Source organism: Ovis canadensis, chromosome 15 (assembly GCF_042477335.2).
Source record: "Ovis canadensis isolate MfBH-ARS-UI-01 breed Bighorn chromosome 15, ARS-UI_OviCan_v2, whole genome shotgun sequence".
Classification (NCBI taxonomy): Eukaryota; Metazoa; Chordata; class Mammalia; order Artiodactyla; family Bovidae; genus Ovis; species Ovis canadensis.
In genome coordinates, this window is record NC_091259.1 from 73,891,663 (window position 1) to 73,912,861 (window position 21,199).

Here is a 21,199-nt window from a genome sequence, read left to right on the forward strand (position 1 = left end):
CTATTCTGTGGGTTCCTCCTCTTTTACTAGACTGCTCTATTCGTCTCGATTTCTCTTCTCCATCCATTCTCTCCAAGGCCTCACACCTAGTCCCTTGGTTTTCAGTACCATCTATATACACTTAGAAGTCTCTTACTTCTCTCTCTGACCCTCAATTCCATCTCATATATTCCAGTGTCTGTTTGACATCTCTGCTTGGCTCTCACTTCAGGCATTTCAAACATAACATGGCTAAAGCAGAACTACTAATTCTCCTTCTAACCTCACCCTCCATCCCATCCTTCCCACCCCAGTAGATGGTATCACTCTCCATCCCATTGCTCTAACAAAGAGTGGAAGCATATCCCATGATGTTTGTCATTTCTTCATACCTCCATCAGAAAATCCCATCATCTCTAATGTTTTACAAACATTGCTTCAAACCTAATCCAAGCTTCATCACCTCTTCTTTGGTTTACTGCACTCACCCCCGTAAAAGGACTGCCAACCCCTCACTTCTGCTATTTTCCTGGATTATCCACCATGTGTTAGCCAGAGGGATCTTTCTAACACAGAAATCAGATCACATCACATCCTACCTTCTAAAACCTTCCAATAACTTTCCACTGTGACCCAAATCTTACCATGACTTATCAGGTCCCATATGATCTGACCTTGATCTTTTTTCTTGGACCTGTTTGCTGGGCTTCAACCATCCTGCCCTTCTTTTCAATCCCTCTAATTTGCCAGACTTCTTCTCGACTCAAGGCATCTACACTGGCCATTTCTTCTTTTGGAACTTTCTTCTGTTCCTATGTCTGCCTCTTGTCATCACTTTTTCAGCCTTTTTTTTTTTTTTTTTTTTTTTTGGCCACACCATGTGACATGTGGGATCTGAGTTCCCTGACCAGGGACCAAAACTACTCCCCCAGTAGAGGAAGCATGGATTCTTAACCAACATCAGAGAAGTCCCCCTCTTGTTGTCATTTAAGTCTCAATTCCAGAGCTACCTTCTCTGAGAGACCATGCCTGATAACCATAGACAAAGCATTTCTCTTCTTCCCTCTGAATCACCCTAATGCCTCATTTGATCCTCATCATAGCACAGATCAATACCTGAAATTACATGAAGTCATCTCTATGTGTTCGTTTCCATGTTTATTGTTTTCTGTTCCTTGACAGCAGATGTTTCGTCTTTCTTGTTCACTGTAGCCGTCCCAGTATCTGACAATAAGTGACGGGTCAATATTTGTCCACCAGCTGATTAATTTGGAATTGTGGGAAGGAATAATTGAAATCTGGATTATCCAGGGAAAATTTGTGTAAGATTGCTAAAGTTCTTTTCACTTTTAAGATTGGCTCATTCAAGTTATTCTCAAAATACCTTCAGAATTACATACCAGTCCCTTGAAAATCCCTGGTGCCTCAGACAGTAAAATAATCTGCCTGTAATGCAAGAGACACGAGTTCGATCCCTGGGTTGGGAAGATCCCCTGGAGGAGGAAATAGCAACTCACTCCAGTATTCTTGCTTGGAGAATTCCATGGACAGAGGAGACTGGTAGGCTACAGTCCATGGGGTCCCAAAGGGTCAGACACTACTCAGTGACTAACACTTTCACTTTTATCCTTTAGAATGAAGGACAGGCACTTCCCAATACTAAAAGACAAAAATAATTGGAAAAAACACAACATAACAGAAATAGCCTGTTGCTATCAAGAAAGGAATGAAAAGAGACAATTTTTTGTGTCATCCAAAATTCTTTCAATATACAGACTTTAAGGTTATCAGTATTTCTTACTGTGGAAGTTAAAAAGAGAACAGAAAGTGGGCAAGATTTCTCATTTGTGTGCTAAATCCTCCTGCTGTAACAAAGGTCACTGATTTTACACCCTGGTGTTAGATCAGATGCTGAGCTTATTTTTCAAATGATCCTGTTTTTATGGATGGTGCAGTGCTGTGGATAAATGTATATTGAGGACTTACGCAAGTTCTATATCTAGACTAATATTTATCATGAGTAACTACATTAACTCATTTTATGACCTGAGCTCTAAGGACCTGAAAAACTGTGTTCTGATACTGCCTGTGCCTGGGCACCTACCTATGCTCCTCATAAGCTCTGTACCTGGCATTAGCAAAAGATTTTGGAATTTATGGGCCTCTAATTTTCTATCTACAAAGAGGAGAAAACTTATAGAAGGACATGATCTTTCTCTTCATTGGAAGACTTCTAGAATATGATACGAGACCTTGAGGTGTCATGGAAGGAGGTCTGAATTAGAAATCAGACCTTAAACACCTAAATTCAACAGACAACTTATTTTATTCCTATTGAATACCAGATCCTTAAGGTACTAACTGTGATGGTACTATGTACTATGGTACTAAGGTACTATGCTGTGATTCTGTAAATTTAAGCAATTTAATTATAATTTAGAGATGAAAGCACTTAATCCGAACAAGAGGGAGTACAGTATAGAACAGGAGCCCTGAATTGGCATTGCCCGCCCTGTGTTTTCTTGCTCGTGTATAATTTTAGACAAGTCACCTACCCCTTCTTGAACTTGGTCTGATTAGGCTTTGGGGAGTAGAATGGGGTAGAATGAGTGACGGAATTGAGAGGGGTAGGCATTGTCATGGGAACCGAGGAAAGCAGAAAGAACAGGCTTCCTGAAAGAGCAGCACTGGATGGTGGCTTTGATCCCAAGGCAACCCTAGCAAAGGCCTCAGCTGCTCCCCATCTTGATGCTCACTCACTTCCATACCTACCCCATTGCTTCCTCTCCCTCAGCAACATTCAAATTCTGCAATTCCAAGCAAAGTTTTGTTTAGAAATGGGTTCTTTGGCTGGGAGAAAAATGGTTTGAACTCTAGAATAAGTTCTGCTGACTCAGACCTCTGGGCCCTCTGACAATATGCCAGCATCCCTTTTCTAGCTGCATCCGGGTGCCAGAGAAGCGGGTGAGGTAGGCTGGGTTAAGAGAAGCAGAGAGTAGGGAGTGGCTGGGATTGTGCAACGTGGAAAGTGGATGCCCTGTTTAACAGAAGAGGACCATGGCACCAGCTAATTGGGGCTGTGCAGGCCTCCACCATGGACAACGCCAGGTTGTCCAGAGTTTTTAAGGCAAGCTGAAAATCCATATTTTTGCATAAAGTTTTCTGATTTCTACATGTTGGCAAGTGATTTAAAAAGTGTTGACACCACGGGGTTCAAACAGTATACATATAATATATATCTCGTTAGTCTACAGATAGCCAATCTGCAGTGACTAGACACTAGAGTTCAGAAAAAGTCATGACATTTCAGCTTTTGTTCTGGATACTAGCTACATGTATGTCTGTGTGTGTGTGAGTGTTTGCATTCTTGAAATGGAAACTGATTCACTCAGTATACTTTCTGAGGCCAGAGTTTCTCAGAGAAGTTTGTCACAGAGTTTGGCTACTTTAGGGTCGGGGCCCACTGAGGCTGCCTAAGGCCTACCCTTTCAGCAGGAAACGTGACTGGACCAATTTCCACGTCAGAAGCTGTGGCCATGGTAAACCATGTACCTGATATATCTAATAAAGAATGAGAATTTTCTCCTCCATAAATGAATGTTTAAATAGAATAAACTGTATTAGTTTCTCCTAACAAAATTCTATTTCTTAAGAAAAGGCAATGTTCCATTGACATTTAGGTAGAATTTTGATGAAAATTTGAGTGGTAACAAGTATAATATATCGGTATCAATTGGCCTTAGAGCAAAGCTCTCATTTGCACCAACATGTTGGCTCCTTCTAATTTTTATTTATTTTATTTTTATTTTTTCCTCCTAATTTTTAGAAACTTCTGTTTACAAAATTAGCAACTTCTTAGAGCTGAAGACTCTAACCTCTTTAAACCTTCCTTCCAATCCTTGAATACTCTTGTATGGCATCCCCACCATGCTGGCATCACCTGTATTGTGAATATTTCTCTTTACCAGGGAGTGTGCTTCTTTTGGAGGGAGCCTCTTTCATTCTTGGATAGGCCCAGTAATTACGTTTTTTCTTACTTCACAGAGCCCAACCCACCACAGCCAACCAGTACAGCATATATTTTCTAGATGAAATCTGTTCATGAACTCCTTCATACGCTGTCTGCTGGGTAGTAGAAACTATGCCAGGCACTCTCCTAGGATTTTGGATAATATCCTCTAACAGAACAATCCAGGTCCTTGAAGAGCTGATGTTCTGGTCTGGAAACTAGAGGTGATGGGAGAGATGATTTGTTGTTGTTCAGTTGCTAAGTCTGAGCTCTGCAACCCCATGGACTGCATGCAGCACGCCAGGCTTGCATATACTTCACCATCTCCCAGAGTCTGCTCAAATTCACATCTACTGAGTTGGCGATGCCATCCAACCTTCTCATCCTCTAAATTTGTTAAAAAATAAGTTACATAAAATGTTACATGGTAATAGATGGAAAAAGAAAAAGTAGAGTTGAATGAGGGGGATTGGGAGGGAAGAGTGAGTTATAATTTTAAATAGACTGAATAGGGAAGTCCTCATTGAACAAAGACTCCCTTCCACTTCCCAGACCTGCAGAATAATAACAGTAATAATACTGTCTGTTGAATCTCAGCAGAGATTCTAAGCACTTACTTTCTCTGTACGAATTCGTTAAAGCCTCATAACAAGCCTGAGATAGCTACTACTTTTATCTTCATTTGCATAGGCATACACTGAAGCGTAGTGGTTCAATAACTTGGCTAATATTCTGCAACTAGTCAGAAAGGGTGGTTGACTACCCTTGACCTCTGGTTCCAGGCTTTGACTCTCAACTGCTCTACACAACTGCTTTTTTTTTTTTAATTTTTTACTGGAGTATAGTTGATTCACAATGTTGTGTTAGTTTCAAGTATATAGCAAAGTGAATCAGTTATACATAAACATATATCCACTCTTTTTTAGATTCTTTCCTCATATAGGCCATTATAGAGCATTAAGTAGAGTTCTTTGTGGTATACAGTAGGTCCTTATTAGTAATCTATTATTATTTTTTTTTGCTTCTCTATCCTACTGACTTTGATTGATAGTTCATTTTTAAAAATGTTAGTATATATATTCTATTGTATTTGACTTACAATGGTTCAGGTGTACAGCAAAGTGATTCAGTAAAACGTATATATATATATTATTTTTCAGATTTTTTCCATTATAAGTTATTACAAGATATTGGCTATAGTTCCCTGTGCTATACCGTATATCTTTGTTGCTTGTTGTGTATCTACTTTTTTTTTTTAAATTAGAAACCTAGCATTCTATTTATGCTAAGTCAAACAAGTAGAATCAAAATTGTCATAAGTTTTTTAGCTAGGCAAAAGTTCATGTTTTCTTAAAATACATATATTATACATACTATATATATGTATACAAAAGCTTTTCTACCACACCTGATAAAGGCTTGAGAAAGAACATCTAAAAAAATAGAAGAGATGGAGAAATTGGATAACATAAACTAAATGAAATGGGAGCACTGAATATGAAATAGAAAAAGTCAATGTAACTTTGACTGCATTTCCCAGGTCCCCTCACTGACCACTGCCCTCTCAAGCGTTCTGATCCCAGGCACATGCTTTGTCCAGTCTCTTTCATTGTCTTTGATTCCTGGGATGGGATTTAAAGTCTCTTCATCACGCTGACTTTTGCTGAGAACACTTTAGCTTTATCTGATATCTCTGGACAAGGGGAGCACCCCGAGCTACATGAAACCCTCTTTGGGCACATTCTGACCAACAACACTTTCATAAGGTCACAGTGCTCAAAATAAACACGACATTTTTTTCTTAGTTTTGACATAAAAAGACATCATTTTTCAGCAAATGTCACTGTGGTTTCAAAGCCTAAGTGTGATGTGTGAACGAGCCCATTTGTAAAGTATTTCCTGCTCAGCCATAGGCTGAAATTATGCAAGCCAGTGAGTCCTGAGAACAGCTGCATCAAATTCTTAACACCTGCAAAAGAAAAACAGTTTTAAAAATAGTTTTTCATTGTTTTTAATTTGGGGATCGGTTGGCTTTCTGTTGTTTCAAACTCTGAAGGACCCTCCGATTCACTAAACCTTCAGCTGGAAAGACAAGTGATAAACTGAAAAAAAAAAAGTTTACCAAATCTAAGGTAGAGACTTCACTGGAATTACATTTCCATTAATGCACTTAACTTCTGGAATCGGCCTGAGGATTGCCCCTTCAAGCAATGACAGAAGTCCCAGGCTCCAGTCCTCCACTGAGCCCTAGAATCACCCTCTCGGCATCCTGGTGGAGTTTCTTTTCGTGGCGGTGGAGGTGGGGGTGGGGTGGGGTGGGGGTCTCCTCTTGTGTGAGGGAAGCGCAGCGCCAAGCTCCCATGACCTGTTGCATCCTCTCCAGCTTTTCAAGCGTTGCATTTCCTGAAATTGTTGCACTGGATCGAAGTGCAGGCGACCCCTTCCCCTTGCACCACCCACCCTCCCTAGCCGAGAGAGAGTTGCTGCTGGGGAGGAGCCCTGGGATGGGGTGAGGTGGGGTGCGAGCTGCTGGAGAGAAACTAAAGCGATGAGCACAGGACAGGAAAAGTGGGAGGAGGAGGAGCGGGGGGCGGTGGGAGGAGGAGGGGGAGGTCGTAAGATGAGCGAGGAGGGAAACGTGTCACCAGCTTGGGTCCGGGAGCTCCGCCGCCACCGCGACTGTGGACTCGCGCCGGAGTGGACTTGAGGCTGGACAGGACCCCGCAGAGCCGGGAGAGGAGGGAGGAGAGGGAGCTGGGCACCGCGCGGTGGCGAGAGCCATCCAGGTCGCTCTTTGCTCGCGGGTGAGAAAACTTTCTCGGGAAGACCGGAAACTTTTCCCCGGGCGCGCAGAGTCGGGCGGAGGCGAGCTGCGGGGGTGCGTTGACTCGAGGTGACTCGGGAGGAGCTGGAGCCTTAGGGTCAGCAGTGGCACGGGATTGAGAACACAATCGCCGGGCACACCGGGCACAATCCAGCGGGGCTCGCGGAGGGGGCTTGGGGAAAGCGTTACATCTGGGGGCAACCGGGTGGGGGCCCTCGCGTGGTTAAGGGTCCTCGTATCCGACGCTGCAGGCGGGCACAGAGTACGGGGCTCGCGACCACCGTGGGGGGCCGGGGAGGGGAGGAACGTTCCCCGCGTCGGTGGCTTAGGATGGGCGAGGGACGCCGCCGATCCTAGGACCCAGGCTGTGCCTGGAGATCGAAAAAGAAAGTTTGCTTGTAGGTCTCTCTCGTTCTCCCCTTTGGCCCTTTTGAGGTGCAAATCTCAAGAACTGCCCCTACTCGGGCGCGGGCGATTCGGCGCCCCCAAACACTCCATCTTTTCCTGCTATTCCCCCTTCTTTTCGGAGAGAGGCTTGGGAGGGGAGGCCAGAGAAGGGAACCGCTTTGTCCCGAGCGCTGCTGAAGTGCGCGCTCCGCAGACTGGGGCGGACTGGGGCGGGCGGCCCTCCTCGCCAGCAGCATCCCCTCTCCGCTACCTCTTTCCCGCCAGCCCTCGTTTTGGGGAGGCTTTCCTCTGCGCGCCTACTGTGCGCGCACGCAGAGCTCTTTGCGAGCACAGGGGGGCGCTCTGGAATCTTGACTCCTGCCTCGAGACTCTGGTTCCAGCTTTCTTCCCCCTTTTCCTAGGGGCGGCCGCCCAGGATCAGACCAGGTTCTGTACTTGCAAACCGTGCTTCAGGAATCGGCTCTGGGGTGCCTCCCTGGTTGGCAATAGGGTTTTCCCCTGTTCCTCCTAGCCTCCGCCTTGGGTCACATGCCACCGCCTCTTCCCCCGCGGTGCCGGGAGCCCGTGTTTTGTTGGTCAGCAGTAAGGCGGTGAGTATTTATAGACACCACTGCAGTCCTGCGGTATGCAAGGTTTCAGTTTACGATGCATCTCACAAGACGGAAGGCTCACGCGAGGTGGCTCACAGGCATGTTTGCTCCGGAGACCCACTTGGAAAAGTTATGGGCTAGAATCTCCAGACATTCCTGCCGGGTAGAGTTCTAGACCTATTGCCCACACGGTGCGTGCAGATCCAAACGACCCATTGCAAAGGACCAAAGCGGTCAAGGACACCAAGTCCAGATTGTCTCCGTCTTCTGCTCCCCCTCCCCTTTCCCCACCAAAGGGCGCTTGCTGATCAAACCTCAGAGGTGGCCCTTTTTACTTCCCTTTAGTGATCCTGATCACTGTGGGTGCAGTCATGACATTTCACTGGCCTGCATGCTGCCAAATGTCATGGGACTGTGTTCTAGTAAATTGCTGGGGGAGCGGGGCGGGGGGGCGGGCGGGGTGGGGAGCGGGCGGGAGCCGCCGTAACTGACAACAGGCACAGCACCTGTATCTGAAGGCGAGACGGCACTTGCAGAACTAATTTAGCCACGTTTTAAATTTAGTCCCTTTTGAGTTTCCTAGTAGGACTAAGAAAAGTGCAACACTCCTCTCTGTGGAACCTGGCTGGTGGGCCTTCTCTGGTTGTATTGAGCCCAAGAAATCTGACTGAGTGCTGTTCAGTGTTTTTATAGAATGTGGCAGATAAAGGCAACAATGCTTGGTTAATCCACAAAGTTGTCTTTGGTTTTATTCAACCCCTAACCATCATCCTTTCAGTATTCCATTGACGATTAGAGCCAGAACCGTCAGTAGTGTAAAAAAGAAAGGTATTAGAAATAAGGTTGTTTGACCTGGTTATTTCTTAAGGACTTAGTTTAAACAAGCTTATTTCTCAATGAGGAGACTTAATTTCTTTCAGATCCAGAGAGTCATGGTTGTGTTTTTATTTAACATGGGTAAGATTTCAACAATGGTCTGTGTTTGAACATTTCAAAAATCTTGCCTTTATTTTATAAAAGGGGAGGGGGACAAACACCTCTTGAAGTCTTATTATATCAGACTTTGCACTAAGAAACTTTGATATATAATCTGCACCCAAAAAATGAGGAGATAAGTACTATCATTTCCGCATGACATAGATAAGTCCACTGAGGCTTAGAGGGCTTAAATTTGTCCAAAGTCATATAACAGGGAAGAGTCAAAGCTAGATCTATTTCTTTTGTTATTATAATCACACATAATGGCCTGCCTCTGAGAATCCTGCCCTTCTGCTTGACTGTTAAGCTAAAGTGCCTTTATTCAGAACTCCTCCACCTGTAGATGGCAGGAAGGAAGACATTAACACATCACTCTGTTTGAGGCTTGCTACTCTAGGAGATACTTGCAAGATTAAATGGCCTTTTTAGTTTGTTTCCTCACCACCCCCCATCACTGATGCATAAAAGAATCTGGCATCCAGACTCTGACAGGATGGTTATTTTGAGACATTAGTCTGCCATCTTGGTCAGGCGACTTTCCAAATAAAGTCCTGTTCCTTGCCTTAACACCTTGCCTCTTGGATTCACTGCCCTCTGTGCAGCAAGCAGAGCGAGCCTGGACTCAGTAACAGGCACACACACCCTGGAGTGGAGAATGGGTTCCAGATCTGTTACTCCAGCCTTGAAGTGCCAGCCATCTCTGAAGATGCCTTTCCTTTCAGGGCCTCAGTCGTTGATAAGATCATTTTATAGTTGATTAACTGGTGGCTTTTCTCTTTTCTTTCTTTTAAATATCATAGAGTGACTCACTGGGGGGCGGGGAGGGGGGTAATCCTCGTCTTATCTTTAAAAACCATCTCACTGGTATTTGAAAATTTCATTCTGGGGATCCAGACCTAATGTCATAATCTTCACTTTGTTTATTAACAATGTACATGCAGTATTTCGACCATTCATCTGTCGAATTGAAATCAATAAGGACTTTGTGGATTTCTTAATACGTTCTCTATCCTAGGGAATTTGTAGGTGTGCGTGTGAACAGTCTCCTGTGGTCATTCCTTTTGTACTGCCCTTGTACATGTAGAATACACAGAAACTTGAATTGTAGCCTTTTTTCACCCCCCTCCTTTTTTTTTTTTTTTTACAGAGATAGATTGATACAGAATTGATGTGAGAAATAGTGTGAGGCCTTCTGAAAGATCTCTACTGTGGGGTGTTCATCATTTAAAGTTTGTTCCCTAGAGTTGCCTCTATATATGTGAAACTAAATTCTTGCTAAAAGCAATGCTTATAGAAACTATCATTTGTTAACTGTTTATTATAAATTAATATTTCAGTGGCTGAGTGTTGGGAATAAAATATTTTGTGGGTTTTGTACAGGCTATGAGTTTAATAATTTGGGAACAGAGACAGTGGTACCTTGATGAGCAGAAGGTACTGTTTTACAAGGGAAAAGTCCCCTTTGGAGCTAAGAAGAAGGTTGAGTGATGCTAAGCAATGATGGGGCATCAGTGTTGAACTTAATTCATGGTTTGGGCAGGGGCTGGAGATTCAAGGTTTACCTTAAAACGTACAGTTAAAGGAGCCAATTTATTTCCTGGGCAGTTACTGGCTAGGTTCAGTCATGGTAATGTTATTTGAACCTCTTAACAATCAAGCAGGTGAACCTCTCAACAATCAAGCAGGTAGATATTCTTTTCCTGATTTTAAGATGTGAAAAACGAAGACTCAGAGAGGTTAATTACTTTCCTGATGTCACACAGCTATTAACTCAAGCCCCTTGTTCTTTCTAGTATATTCTGATATGTGTCCTTGAAGGCCTTCCATGAAGAACCTAGGATCCCAGGATCTCAAGAAGGTCCTAGTTCACATGGAAGTTTCAGAGCAGTGTGGTCGCATTAAAATGAGAGGACAGGGACTGGGTTAACATTGGAGGAACCGAAGGGACAGTGTGGGTAATTCTGAGAGTAGTTATTCCATGGAAGAAGGAGAGAGGCCCAGAAGGTGCTGTGACTGTAAGAATTACTGGTGCTGGTCTGGCAGGAGATGGCTGTCGCCCTGGTGGGCAGGACCTGGTGATCAGCCTGCCCAACAGGTGCTGAAACGGGAGAATGCAGGAGGAAGTACTGCCACCTCTCTTGGCCTGGCTTCTGCTGTGAAGAAGCCTCGTTAGAAGCCCCAGGTTATAGTCAATTTAAATTAGGGAGCCCCAGACTTGTTTCCATTTTAATTGGACTTGACTCTTTGAGGTAACAGTCACCCAGTCTCTCTCTCTTTAAATATTCTTTTCTTATGCTTTGCCAGTTTATGGCCTTTGTAGATCAATCCTTGGATTCCATTTAGACAGAGAAAGAGAGAGAAAAAAAAAAAATAGTAAAGGTTAGTGATTACCTAAATTGGATTAAGTTCTGTCTAGCAGCCGTTTAAAGAAATACTGCTTGCTCTTTAATTACTGTCAACTAGGAATTTAAATGGTCTATTAAATTTAAGCTGACTTTTTTTTTCCCCCCTCTGATAGTTCCAACTCCTAACATATTCTGGTGATTTGGGGGCTTTTTAAATATTCTTCAAATGTGTGGAGGACATTCTCTATCTCCTCCCTTTAAAAAATATTCCGTTTCTGTAGCAGGATAATAAATGATATTATTATAAACTGGCTTCGTTACGAAGCAGAAGCCAGCAGCCCGGTTTAGCTGGCTCTGTACTGATTGGAGAGCAAGTCAGTTATCTGAGTTCTTTGTCAGAAATGTGAGGACTGCTCTGTGAGGTTTTGGGGATGGGTCATGGCTTGCTCATTTTTCTCCGTAGTTAAAGGTTAGGTTTAAAATGAAAATCAACCACCTTTACTCTGTGTAAGCTTTCAGTCAAAAATATGAGTGATCTTTTTGGAAGCAGGTGGTGTGTATGCTTTGAGGCTAGGTCTAGAGTGAGCTGGGGTCTTCCCTGGTGGCTCAGCAGTAAAGAATCCGCCTCCATGCAGGAGCCACAGGAGATGCAGATTCCATCCCTGGGTTGGGAAGATCCCCTGGAGGAGGAAATCGCAACCCACTCCAGTATTCTTGCCTGGAAAATCCCCATGGGCAGAGGGGCCTAGCTGGTCACAGTCCGTAAGGTGGCAAAGAGTTGGACAAAACTGAAGCGAGTGAGCACGCACACACGCATGCACGCACGCACGCACGCACGCACGCATGCATGCACGCACGCACGCATGCACGCACGCACACATGCACGCACGCACGCACGCACGCACGCACACATGCACGCACGCACGCACTAGGGTGAGGGGAGTGAGCTGTCAAGGGCGTGGCCCTGAGAGAGATACCTCACTCGCCTCACCCTCTTCCTAGCCCTTTTCACTTATGGGTGAACTGTGCCCAGAGGGGCCTGGAGAGCCATGGGACTCACGCTAAGATCCCTCTCCCTCTTGACCATGGCCTCTGGAAAAACCAGGTCAACATCTACCCCTGCCTGTGCCCAAGCAGCCTCTCATAATTATTTGTATGATTTATTTTGCGTATAATCATAGGCTCCAAAAAACATGTACTTACCTCTAATTCTAAGTACACCTCACCTTAATTTTGGGGGGTAAATGTGAGATTTCTCTCAGTACTCATCAGTGTTCTGGTTTCACGTTAGCTGGCCACCACGCACCAGCAACACCTCCAGTTTCTTGCTTCTCTCCTCATTTGTTACAGCACTTTATTCAACTTTGCTGGCTCTTCTGGACGCAGGCCGAGTTCTGTGTTTTGTTGAAGGCATCTGTGACAACGGTTGTTTCTAGCAAATACTAGGATTAAGGGACCGCTTGGGACTGCCTTGGCCATTCAGGAACTAGAATATATGTCCATTTAGCTGAGCCTGGGAGAATACGTGAAGGAATTTGTTTTCCTCTTCTTCCCAAGGACTGGGGGCAAAAATCCAGCAAGGACTCTGATGTGCGTCTGTATTATTCTGAACTAAGCTGCCTCACACCCTGTTACAACCTGCTCGTGACCTCAGCTGGGTAAATCCTCCGTGTAAAGCCTTTTACCCTTGTCGTTGAATTCTAAATACTCCTCTGGAACGGGTTCAGCATTTTTCCGCAGGTGTCGTTGGGGGAGACCACGTCAGCTGCCGCCGTCATTTTGGAGAACTCTGCTGCTTGCTGGCCACTGGAGTCCACCAGTGTGGCAGCTGTGTGACCACTTTCATTGTAAAATATCTGCCGGCAAAAGTGGTGGGTGAACATGGTTATCCCATGCAGTGTTCTGAGATCATTAAAAAAAATCTCAGCCAGCAGGATAATTGATTCCTTTCAGGCTTCAGAAAAGTCCCCAAGACACCCCCAAAGGTCAGTATCAACTTTGCAGATGAGAGAGTTGTACAAAAAGGCCATATGTTGGTCCTGGCTGGCATCTCAGAGATAGTGCAGGACAGGGATTTGAGATCTGGGTTGATCTGGATTTGAGATCAGAGATTGCCATGGGCAAGCAGTCTGACCGGGGCCAATCGCTCACTGTTGCTGTCTACAAAATAACGCGATTGGTCTCCTTCCTGTGCAAAAATTCCGACATGGCCAAGGAAGCCTGGTCTAGGGCTGTGCTTCCTCAGGTAAATGCAGATCACCCAGGGATCTTGTTAAATCACAGAATCTGATTCAGTGGGCATGCGGTGGGGCCTGAATGTCTAACAAGCTCCCAAGTGATGCCGATTCTGCTGATTCTTAGGTCTCAAGTTAAGTAGCCAGGCACTAGAGTCTGACCAGGGTCTCAACCTTATCCATATCGACACTTGGGGCTGGATAGTTCTTTGTCATAGGAAGCTGTCCTGTGTGCTGTAGAATGTTTAAAGGCATCCCTGACGTCTATCGGCTAGATGCTTGAGGAGGGTACCACACCTCCTCACATTATAGCAGCAAAAGATATCTCCAGACATTGCTGAATGTCTCCCTCGGGAGGAGATGGGGGCAAGATCACCCTTGGTTGAGAACATTAGTTTTTGCTAGACCGGTGTTGTAAAGGCTGGCTGTATGTCAGGATAGCCTGGAGTTCTCCTCTTTGAAATTATGCAAAAGTATTCGTCCCAGACTTGAGTCCTGGTGCTGTTGGGCTCAGTTATGAAAGTCCTCCCTTTCATAACTGTGGGACTGGAGACAAGTTCCTTCCCTGGCCTCTGAACCAGAAACTCTTTACTTCTAAAATAGGGGTCATAGTGATGCCTACTTCTGAGAGTTGTTGGGGAGATCAGATGAGGTGAATGTGAAAATGAGCTTTAGAAACTAGTCATCCCTTGGTATCTGTAGGAAACTGGTGCAGGAGGTCTCTCTTCCCTGGACTGAAATCCAAGGATGCTCAAGTCTTTACACGTGGCCCTCTGTATTCGAGGGCTCAGAACCCACAGATCCCTAAAGCTGACCATACAAAGTGTTGTGCAGGTGCCAGTGGTGAGTGGTCTACCACAGGCCTCTGAAGTTTTATTTTGCTGGTCCGATTATTTTTCCCAGGTCTGGATTCATCTTCCTACAGGCCTCCCGAGTGACCATCACACTCTTTCCTCGTTATTCATCTGGCCCTGGCAGTTACGAACTATACTTGTTTTTCTGTAGCCAACTCTTTAAGGCAAGGGGCCTCAAACTGGCAGCCCAGGGGCCAGACTTGGGCATCAGAAATGTCCTGTTTGGTTTGAGTCCTGTTTTGAAAAAAAAAAAAAAAAAAAAGATTATTTGCTCCAGTATTTAAAAATTGGGAGATTTGACACGTAAACCCGGGCTTCCAGCTTTTTTTTTTAAGAAATAGAAAGAAGACTGAGGGTTCTCCTTAGTCTGCTGCGGCCCCACCTGGGCCTCCAAGCCTGGGCGTGTTCTCTGCCTCGGGCCACTGCAGGCATTGAGTTGTTTGCCATCAGTGCTTTAGGCCTTCCTGTGTTTTTCTTTAATCAAGACCAAATTCCTGCTCCTTTTTTCTCTTTTCTTTATTATTGATAGGACCACATCTGGCTCTTCTTCATGCTCTGGATAGTGGGTGCTTACTGATATTTATTAAAGCGTAATATTTGGTCCCTTCCTTGCCAGATTTTAAAAGGGTACCTGTTGAGCTTTACCTCCGAAAGCTTGTTTTTTTCTTCCCCAAATTTCCTTCCCAATGTCCAGTGCCCATATTCTTTAGAGAAACAGACAAGAAAAAGGAGAGCATGTATTTTTCGAGCGACCTTTCATTAGCTTTGCTTTGTAACTGGAGAAGGCGATTTAATCTTTCTGCCTCGGTCTTGTCTCAACCGTCCATCTTCAATTACAGCCGTTGGTGTAATAGTGCATTTATAGCATGACTTTTGAGTATTTCCTGTGAGCCCCTGAGCCCCCTGGAGGCAGATACTCCATTCTTCCTTGTTCTAAACCGTTTTTTCCTACTCAGATCCTGGCACACAGCAGACCTTCTAACATGTGGTTGTTACATGAACTTGAATCGAACTCATGACCTCCCTGAAATGATCAGATCCCAAGAGCCCCTTCAGGCTCCTGCCTCTCTCCAGCGCTCTTTGCACTTGGCCCCATGACATGGGAGAAGAGCCCCTTCCCTTTATCTCTTTTTCTTATGAGAAAGCACTCCATCTTGTTCCTGCAATGAGAGAGTGAAGCTAATTTTTAGTAAATCACACATGTTATTCTAGAGCACATCTCCCCACCCTGAGAACTCTTGCTGGCTGCCAGACAGTAGCTTCTGACCGCTCTGTCACCCCTCAGGGTTTTATGTATGTTCCATGTCAGCAATTACATCATGCGTGGTCAGTCTCTGCGACCACTGGTGTCTAGACTTTTCAGTTTATCATCTGGGAGGCACTGCAGAATCACTCTGGATGGCATTTATGGGCCACACCCAAACAATTTGCTCTCCAAGAAACTTGATACTTAAAGTGGGGCTTCGAGAGGAGTAAATAAGAGATGTGGTTATTCCCCACAGTTTTGTTTGACTTGTATCACAGAAGGGGATTTTTCTGATGATTATATTGTGGTTGGCAGGCCTGGGTGATGATGCTGGAATGAAATAATTATTTCTAGATGGATCGGGATTGTCAGTGCTCTGAGTTCCAGGGACATTTTGCCAACCTTGTGAAGCAGAGAGAAACAGGCGCTTGCATCCTGTTTGTGCAGTATTTACTCTTGCACAAATTCGGACTCCCAGACTCTTCCGTCTGCGTCTGATTTCCAGCGGAGGACTGAGAAAGTTGTCTCATTCTTCCTGTTGAACTTTTTCCACAGTCCAAACTTGACTCCTAACATTTTCTTGTTTGTGAGAATGTCTGTCTCCTGCTGGTTTTTGTCTCCTACAAGTTGCAAAGGTGGGTCTTAATCCAAATAAGTGTGCCATGTCCTGCAGCCGGCGCCTTCCTCTGCTGTGCTTGTAGGTTCCACTGACCAGCAGGCAGACCCAGGACTTCTTGCCCATGTGGCCTAGGTCCAGTGATACTAAGATGGACCCCAGTTCAAGCAGAAGGAAGGGTATTTTTCTGGTCCCTTGTGTATGCTTGGCTCAAATGGGTGAAGAATCTGCCTGCAATGCGGGAGACCCAGATTCGATCCCTGGGTTGGGACGATCCCTTGGAGAAGCGAATGGCTACCCACTCCAGTATTCTTGCCTGGAGAATCCTATGGACAGAGGAGCCTGGCGGGCTGTGATACATGGAGCTGCAAAGAGTGGGACATGACTGACCGACTAAGAGTTTCACTTTCAGAAATGGAAGGGTTGTTCCACTTGCTGGTCTGAAAGTCCACATTTCATCCCAATATTCAACCTTGTTTCCTGGGCATCTTTTATGTGCATAGCACTGTGCGCATAGCAGGGTACAATGGCGAGCAAGTCCAGCCAGCTCTCACACGTCTTTAAAGAACTTACGTGCCCTCAGGGCCAGGCAGGCTGTGAACAAGTAAACAAGCGCAATGACTTCAGCTCTCTCGAAGGGACTATGAAGAAACAAAAACCTCCTTCCTGTAAGGGACAGAGCTCACTGGCTGCCTGAACCGGGTAAGCAGCTGTTGGCGATGGTTGAGAGGGGAAGTATGGGAGGTGGGCCTGTGGCAGACCTGTTGTTAAAACGGTGGGTTGGAGGTTCAGGTCGTGGAATCAGGTGGGATTTGACTTTTGGTCCCACTTAACTAGTTTTCTGGCAAGTTAATTCCCAGGCTTCAGTTTCTTCCTCTGCAAAATGAAAATAATAAAAACTGCCTCATTGCTTTAGGACAGAAATGGACTGAGATGATAGTTGCTCACAGAGGCTCAGCATTACCCCACCATCTGGGCCAGCCTCTGATGATGGTTAGTATATTCCTACCAACACCGACAAGAGGAAAATTGTCATGGGAAGCAATTGATCTGGAAAATGGTCCCACTGTTCTTAAAAACGTTCGGGCGCCAGGTAGCTCAGATCTGGTTTCCTGGGCTGGCTTAGCAGGCTGTTTGCTATGTGTTTCTTTTAGCGAAATCTCAGGGGCTGCTGACTGGCCCTGTTTGAAGAGTGTATCTGGGTGTGTATGTAGTGTAGAGGGGAGGAGAGGGTGCTTGTGGCTTCACTGAGGAAGCAATGATGGAGTAAGGGTGAGATAAGAGAGAGAGCTGGTTAGTTAAGAGGTTGACCAATTAGATGATACGGCAAGTGGGAGATGACAGAAGGCTGAGGGCTGGTTCTGCGTTTGCACTGTGTCAGGGTCTAATCCCCCTCGTGGTCTGTCAAAGGGGCCTAGTTATGTGGGCCTCACAGGGTAGGGGTTGAACACATGGCTGGTAGTGCTGAGAGGTTACCATGGCCATCGGCAAGTTTCTTACTTACCTGAGAAATCAATGGATCTTAGGAAAGGAAGTTATTTATCCAAGGCCACAGCAGCTGGGTAGTGCGGGCTTACGTTATACTCTAATTAGGCTCTGGGTAAAAAGTGTGAGAAGGCTGGTGGTCATAGCTATGATGGGATAAAATAAAGGTCACAGACCCATATGCATGCTAAGCTGCTTTAGTCGAGTCCGACTTTGTGACTTTATGGACTGTAACCCACCAGGCTCCTCTGTCCATGGGATTGTCCGGGCAAGAATACTGGAGTGGGTTGCCATTTCCTATTCCAGGGGATCTTCCCGACTGACCCACGGATCTCCTGCAGCCCTGTATTGGCAGGCAGATTCTTTACTACTGGGAACCCTTCCTATCCCAGCTGGGAAGGGTTATGTGAGGCCCCTAAGGTGTTAGTCCGCCTGGTGAATTAGTTGCCAACTCTTGCACATTGAGTGATTTAAACATTTTAATAGGTCTGGATTTGGGGCTTCTCTTGAAAACTTCAGATCTGGGACAGCTGGGCTTTTACCCTAAGATGGCAAAATCCAGATTGGATTGGTCTGTGGACGCCTCCTTGAACCTGGGTTGTTTCTGTCCACTCTTCGGGATGTTTTAGGCTCAGCCCTTTGGGATGGTTTGTGATGCATGATGCGAAGATGGAAAGAAATTGGTTTTCCCCTTCATCTTTTCTTACCAGGGCTTATTTTCTGGCTCATTTATCCCTCCACAAGGCAGCTCCTATTGTAGAATAAATGCTAAATAAATAAATTTGTGTTGAATGAATGAGTGGTAATTTTAGAGCATTGCCCTGGGGATCAGGAGCCCAGTTTGAATCCCAACTTCTAAGAACTGAGTGACTGAACAAATCGTATAAGCTATGTTGTATTGGACTTTTGAGAAGGGGAGGGAAGTGGGGGGGGGGTGCATCACTTGTTTTTACTTATTTATTTGAAAAAGTAATACATTTTCATGTTTCAAAATTTTAAAATTACATAAGGGTTTATAGAGAAAGTGCTCCCCCACTGAGTTCCTGCCACCCAGCTTCCTTCCTGGGGAAAACCAGGGTTACCAGTTTCTGGTCGGTCTTTTCAGAGATACTTCATGCTCATTTAGTGAAATATGCAAATATGCTTTTTCATCTTTTTTATGTAGATGGGAGCCTAACGTACACATGATTCTGTGTTTAGCTTTTTAATACGCTTTGTTCAGAGCGTCCCCGGAGAGCACCCCAGTCAGTGCAATGCAGTTTGTTGACCCTTCTTTCTTAGATCCCAGTGTATGGGACACCATAGTAGTCAGAGCCAGTCCTCGGTGCTGAGCATTTGGGGTCTTCCCGACCCCTGGCTGTTATAAAGAAGGCTGTAGGAAAGCTCTGGTTTTAGAAGCCACTCGACATGTCCAGAGTAACATCCCTGGAAGTAGCGTTGCTGTGTCCGAGGATACAACCTTCGTCATTTTGTGTGTGTTAGTCACTCAGTCATATGTGACTGTGACCCCGTGGACTGTATCTCACCAGGCTTCTCCGTCCATGGTATTCTCCAGGCAAGAATACTGGAGTAGGTTGCCGTTTCCTTCTCCAGAGGATCTTCCCAACCCAGGGATCAAACCCGGGTCTCCCGCATTCCAGCCAGATTCTTTACTATCTGAGCCCCCAGGTTGTAGATCTTGTCAGATTTTCCTCCCTGGCGGTTGCCCCAGACTGCACTCCGTCAAGCCCCACACCATGACTGGATGTCATGTCTGGGAACCTGGAAGGCTTCATGGAGAACAATGTTCTATAAAAATTAAATACTAGCTCCAATTAGGGGGTTTCCCACTATGGGTGAGGCCATGATCTAGGCTGCCTCATTTAATGCTAACAACATTGAGATAAATATCACATTCATTTGACAGATGAGGAAACAGAGATTCAGAGAGGTTGAGTCATTTATCCAGGTCAGCCAGCTGATACATCGCAGAGGTTGGATTTGAACCGAGGCTTGTCAGATTTCAATATTCAGATGTTTTCATGCAGTAATTTCAGTTCAGTTCAGTTCAGTCGCTCAGTCGTTTTCAACTGTTTGTGACCCCATGAATCGCAGTACGCCAGGCCTCCCTGTCTACCACCAACTCCCGGAGTTCACTCAGACTCACATTCATCGAGTCAGTGATGCCATCCAGCCATCTCATCCTCTGTCGTCCCCTTCTCCTCCTGCCCCCAATCTCTCCCAGCATCAGGGTCTTCTCCAATGAATCAGTTCTCCGCATGAAGTGGCCAAAGTACTGGAGTTTTAGCTTTAGCATCAGTCCTTCCAAAGAAATCCCAGGGCTGATCTCCTTCAGAATGGACTGGTTGGATCTCCTTGCAGTCCAAGGGACTCTCAAGAGTCTTCTCCAACACCACAGTTCAAAAGCATCAATTCTTCGGCACTCAGCCTTCTTCACACTCCAACTCTCACATCCATACATGACCACAGGAAAAACCATAGCCTTGACTAGGTGGACCTTCGTCGGCAAAGTAATATCTCTGCTTTTGAATATGCTATCTAGGTTGGTCATAACTTTTCTTCCAAGGAGTAAAGTGTCTTTTAATTTCATGGCTGCAGTCACCATCTGCAGTGATTTTGGAGCCCCCCAAAATAAAGTCTGACACTGTTTCCACTGTTTCCCCATCTAATTCCCATGAAGTGATGGGACCGGATATCATGATCTTCGTTTTCTGAATGTTGAGCTTTAAGCCAACTTTTTCACTCTCCACTTTCCCTTTCATCAAGAGGCTTTTTAGTTCCTCTTCACTTTTTGCCATAAGGGTGGTGTCATCTGCATATCTGAGGTTATTGATACTTCTCTCGACAGTCTTGATTCCAGCTTGTGTTTCTTCCAGTCCAGCGTTTCTCATGATGTGCTCTGCATATAAGTTAAATAAGCAGTAAAGCCGTCTGTAATTTGAGGTATTGGACTCCTCACCTGATACTTGTTTATGGTTTGTGTGTCTCCCAGCAAGACTATCACTCTCTGGCTGGCTCATTTGCGCATTCATCAAATATCTGTGGAATTCTTGCACTATACTGCACTCTGGGGATGCACTTGGCAACAGAGTAGACACAGTCCCTTCCCTTATGGACCTCACAGAAACAATAAGGAATAATTCTGTAGTGATTTATTCTGGGGTCCACAGCCTCTGGGATCTAATGCCTGATGATCTAAGGTGGATCTGATGTAATAATAACAGAAATGAAATACACAATAAATGTAATGAACTTGAATCACCCCCAAAACATCCCCTGTCCCCATCCATGGAAAAACTGTCTTCCACGAAACTGGTCCCTGGTGAGGAGGGTGCTCTGTGGGGTGGAGCGACCTGATCGGGGTGGGGGGGCCGGGGGAGAAGGAGGAGGACCTCTCTGAGCAAGTGAAGTTTAGGTGATAAAGGGTGTGCAGGTTTGAGCCTGGATAAGTGAGTAGGAACTATTTCACACAGAGGACACAGCACATGCAAAGGTCCTGGGGCAGGAGAGAGCAGGTGGTATTAGAGGAAATGAAGGAAAGCTGGTGTGCAGAGTGAAGGGAAGTGAGAATGTGAGGATGAGGTTTGGGGATTTATTCTAAGACCTGTAGGGAGCCTTTGAAAGCACTGGA

General features: G+C 45.3%; 1 protein-coding gene across 15 annotated transcripts in view; it reads left to right on the plus strand.

The window, feature by feature from the left end:
- Positions 1-6,499: 6,499 nt before the first annotated feature.
- Positions 6,500-21,199, plus strand: part of PRR5L (proline rich 5 like) — a 77,623-nt gene continuing 62,923 nt past the window's right edge. For 3 of the 15 annotated variants that reach the window (XM_069555132.1, XM_069555148.1, XM_069555137.1), the window contains exon 1: positions 6,500-6,792. The gene's annotated coding sequence lies outside the window, so the exon portion shown is untranslated. Of the gene's footprint in view, positions 6,867-7,421; positions 8,002-15,657; positions 16,786-21,199 lie in introns of those variants that run through there. The other 12 variants (XM_069555133.1, XM_069555149.1, XM_069555138.1 and 9 more) reach the window with 7 other exon arrangements.